Source organism: Ptychodera flava, chromosome 3, assembly GCF_041260155.1.
Source record: "Ptychodera flava strain L36383 chromosome 3, AS_Pfla_20210202, whole genome shotgun sequence".
NCBI classification, from domain to species: Eukaryota; Metazoa; Hemichordata; class Enteropneusta; family Ptychoderidae; genus Ptychodera; species Ptychodera flava.
The window spans coordinates 45,150,465-45,155,464 of record NC_091930.1 but is presented as its reverse complement, the minus strand read 5'-3'; the positions used below and the strand labels follow the sequence as shown (position 1 = coordinate 45,155,464).

At 39.6% G+C, this 5,000-nt stretch overlaps 1 long non-coding RNA gene across 1 annotated transcript in view; it reads right to left on the bottom strand.

Moving 5' to 3' along the window:
* Nucleotides 1–1,416: 1,416 nt before the first annotated feature.
* The window catches only part of LOC139126893 (uncharacterized), a 33,968-nt gene continuing 30,384 nt past the window's right edge, over nucleotides 1,417–5,000 (bottom strand). Inside the window, exon 3 of the long non-coding RNA XR_011550860.1 lies at nucleotides 1,417–1,576. This is a non-coding gene — a long non-coding RNA (uncharacterized lncRNA). The remainder of the gene's footprint in view (nucleotides 1,577–5,000) is intronic.

Here is a 5,000-nt window from a genome sequence, read left to right as displayed (position 1 = left end):
GATAATAACATCGAAAATGGAGCACAAACAAGGCTGTGCTAACAAGATCAGTATAAGATATTTGGACATGATATCGGAAGTAGGACAAAAAAACATATTTTACAGTTACGACAAATAATCGGAAAATGCATCTGACAGATAGCTTTACACACTGACATATTGTATTGATTAAGAAATCGGTATATGTTCGGCATATCGAAAGTTTCTGATCGAGGTATCGATCAGATATCAGTCAGGCAGATCGAAAGTGAAAGACTTAAACTTTTGCTCTAACTTTCCCTAAGGAATCTTTCAATCACTCTCTTTCAAAATCAAGAATAAAATAGGGGGTCACCATGCAAATTTTGGTACTAGAGAAACAAATTACCCAAGATTTACCGATATTAGCAAATCAAAATGGCCGCCATCCCTGTGTTAACTCTATGGAGAATTTTTCGAATTTCGAAAAACTAAGCCGGTGAAAAGTTTTTTTTTCACCAAGAGCTTTAAAATGAACCCCCACACGTGGTATATCAGAAGAGAATTGTAAAAGTTTGAGAGTCTGAATGTCTGTCCCCGAGGTGCGTTCTACCTTAAGCAAACATCAAGCAGATATCTGTCCAATTTAAGAAACGAGCCTTCTGTCCAACAGTGCCATCGCATATCATGAAATATGTGTTTACACACGTGTCCTGATATGCTATAGGGAGTAGCACACGAGAATATGGTTGATGCAAGCAAGTCAATATACCACAGCAATGTTTAAAGTGTAACACCTATCCCATCTCTTCCCGTTAAGACTATAGTAAAAGTTTTCAGATAATTCACAACCCATCCGCCCGTCTTCAACTGTATGAAAAACTTTAAGGAATAGACAAGAAGCAGTTGCCGCTAGAACGACGTGTACTCATCTATGCTATATAAAAACATGGACTACAAAATAGTAGTTTTCAAAACAATTGTATTATTTGACAGCATTGGAGCACAGAGGGTATATGTGATGGCGGTACACTGTGTTTACTAGATCGAGTGTGTGGCAAATAGTCGGCGACTTGAGCAGCGACGTACATGCACGGATATTTAGCCTGGGTGTACTGTTTTCAGCACCGACATTCGCTGATTTCACACGATGTCCTACGCTCTGCGCTGAAAACACTGGTGTATTTAAGCACCGTGGGCACGTTCGCGCGTAAGTGGCTAATTTCAAGTTAATTATCCACCCGAACAGGAGTTCAAAAAGCTATTGATCCCGCGCAATTATCTCGAAATTTCGGGGACCTTTCGCTGTCTGCTGCAAGCTGTAAATGCGGTAAAAATGACCAAAAATTTCGCAAAGGAAGTGATCGGACGATCCAGGACATTCAATGCAAACGCTAAATTTGCGACGGCTGCATTGTACAATCGTTTTCTGCACAAATGAAAGTATCTTACCCCCACGCGGCTCTGGTCAGCTCAGCCCAGGCAACGGCACGACACCATGGAGAACGCCAACAAACCCACGCCCGATCGTCAGCCGAGGAGTTGTAATTCACCTGGGTAACGCACCGTCCGGCGCCATTATCGGAAACTCACACAAACACCGGAAGTTGTCAGCTTACTGTAAAAATAGGAAAGAAATGCGAATAATATCCAGTTATTATATATCCAGAAATTTCACACAGCGACCGAAAGTAAAGTAAAAAAAAATAGAAAGCTTGCGCGTTCTTGCCGAATTCGACAGACCGGACATGGCGCCAAATATCAGTCTGCAGACACCTGTGTAACAATGCGCTTCGAAATCGATGCAGACGCGATCGCGGTGACGACCATCCTCGTGGCTATGTGTCTAGAGTGCAGACGACACCGAACAGACGATAAGCCATGCATAAACATTCAGTGCATGGTTCTGTCTACCTGACGAACCTTAGATGAGGATCAATTAAGTGGAATATAATGAATGAAAATAAGTCGCGTTTGCATGAAAGGTAACGTTTACACAAGAATAATCAGAGCTTTTAGATTTATACGGTGAGTAAGGCTGCAGTATCAAGGGCAAAATGTTACAATAATCTGAAATAGAGAACTTAATTTCAGTTTAAACAGCAAACAAATTTAATCATTTGGCCACTAATTTGTGATAGTGCAAAGCCATGGCGGTTTTACGTCTTAAAACGTTGCTACTAGAACGGCAGACTTCACTCTCTCGTGTTTCTTCAACCCAAAGATTTCATGAATGGTTTGAATTCGTCGTGTATTTTTTATGAGAAAATAATTAATTTTGAAGAATAATTATTGCCTTCATGGACGGAAGACTAGCTCCGAGGTATTATTGACCGACAAGCGTTTGGGAGACTGTAGGAAATTACAGGGGTTTGTGAGTATATGATGTCATATCTGACGAAAGTTGTTCTTATGGTTCTCATATTGGCGTTGAATGATGACGGCAAACACGTTCATACAATATTTGAACATATTTATGGCAAAAACACACATTTTTTATGTGGTTTTGTTATTTATACAGAGACAGAGTGACAGAAACACGCGATGGTGGGAGAAATTTCGCGCGGAAGGTCTCTTGGTAAGTCCGTGTAGTTTATGTTTAGATTTAGCGCACCGACCGCTATACAGTAACATTTCAGAAAATTGTCAAACGATCACTCTTGTCGAAATGAATTGCATTTATGGAAATTACTCTTGTGGTCGTTTTGATTCATTTATCAAGTCGGGGTACATGTAGTTAGACGCACTCCGATTGGTAGAAGTTGTGATACACAGAGAAGTCGTTGGATGTAGCGGCTACTGCAGTGATCGTCTGCTCATCCGGGGCAGAGAACTGAGATGTTCTGCATATCACAGCACCATGCAAGCTTACGAGTGCATAAATCTTTTCGAACGACAATCCCGGTTAGTTTTTCTCCCGAACGGAGTCAGTGTCAAGGGCATGCAGACGCTATCGTTCTGGGGTACTACCGGCGGTTCGATGCCACGATTCCGATGCAAAAGCGGCCATATTTGGTAGAGGACCTGTCCACAACCGACAGGTCGCATCAGCTCAGTGAAGACGTTAGCGATGGTGACAACACACGGTAATGAAGAGGCCGCAGTCTTCAAAAAGCGTTTTTATTGAAAAATTTAGCTTAAGATAATCTTAAGTAATCTTAAACAGGTGATGAGAACCCCTGTACGGAATGTCCAAATATTTTAAGATATTTTTACCCCTTCAATAAATCTTTTTAATTATAGAGTTAATCCGACTCTGCGAATGTCTTTTAGATGTCAAATAATCTGCAGACGTCATAACATGGTCAGAATTTTTACTTAAGATGGATTGGAGATCAGCTAAAATTTACGGCGTAAATGAAAGACATAAGATTGACCAACATGCATAACAAAACAACAAATTACATTATATTCGATGGCGACGTAGGGAGAGCTTGGTGTTATGGAATATTGCCTGTCTGTAAAAAACAACCAGCGGCAAATACGTAAACAGAGAAACTTTGGCTAATAGTAGACGTATTAGCTGAAATCAACAAAATGCTCTAACTTGCTCTAATGCTCTGATCTTGCTATTTTGATTAAATTTTAAACCGATCGCCGTTCGAAAGCTCTCCCATCGCTAAAATCATTACTTGGGAAAGTTTATTGGGTACACCGCGTTTTGGGTTTGTTACACGTCTGATGGAAGATATTGCACGCCCTGTTCATCCATCGTCGGGGACGAGTCTTCACACAAGGAAATCCCTTTCCTTCGAATCTCAAAAATATATCCATGCGCTTCCCTTGCATCCTTGCATTGACATAAACTAGAGGGGCATTGTCATTTTGTCCCTATAGTATCATGCAATTCTTCTATACCATACGCGACATGCACATAGTCCCTTTACTTTTACATAGAGCTATTCGATGGCTATCACTGAAAACAGCCTACAAAACTTTCGAAAACGAATATATATATATATATATATATATATATATATATATATATATATATATATATATATGTATATATATGTATATATATGTATATATATATCGTATATATATCGTATATATCGTATATATATCGTATATATATATATATATATATATATATATATATATATATATGTATGTATATATATATATATATATATATCGTTATCGGTATCTAACCCACATGATATTGATGACCGACAATGAAAAGAGGTCCTACTTATCACGAATAGCAAGATCTGTTAATCTCGTAATTAGTTTATGATGGGCCTGCTTAGCCTAATCCCCCTTTTTCTACATTATGATTTGTTTGTCTCTTAAAAATGTAACAGGTGATTTTATGTTCCCGTTTAAGCTAGTTGGTGACTTTAGACGATAAATAAGTTCAGTGTCGCTGATGAGTGTCGTCCATGTTGCCAAAACTTTCCCGCCATTTTACGTTCACATTTTTTCATATTTTCCTCGTCTCTGCCCTTTCATGTTTTCCTCGCCTGAACTTTCCGAAATAGTGACGTATTTTTGTCGGTACTAATTTGTTACCATTCTGGTCGTTTATCTCGCAAAGGTAAGATATCAAACGGCCTCCAAATCGCGGATATTTCCAGAAGAAGTTTTTGGAAAGTTTCTCTAGAATGCTAGGCGACTACGGGCAAATGTATTATCCATGATCCAGTGACTTAAACTTTGGAGAGCAATAGACTTGAAGCATGTACCATGACAGTAATTCGACAGCATCGGTAACACATGCTATTTTAACAAACGTATCAGTATGTCAGTGTTACCTTAAATTAAATTTTTACTGTGTATAGAACGCACTGCTATCAGAAACAAGCGAAGAGCACGATAAATTGCGCAAGTGCCTCGCAGGACTGGAGTTTGCTGCACGGAGAGAGCAGGCTTTGGTCGTTGCACAGAGTCGGTGGTTTCAAGATCTGAGACACGGCGTGAATCGTTCGGTGCGTACGCTGTTTTCACGATGTCACACTTTGTCCTTATGATGTCATTGGCTGGAAAACTGCCAGTAAAGTCGATTCATTTTTTGGCGTCACGCGGAGTGACAAGGACAT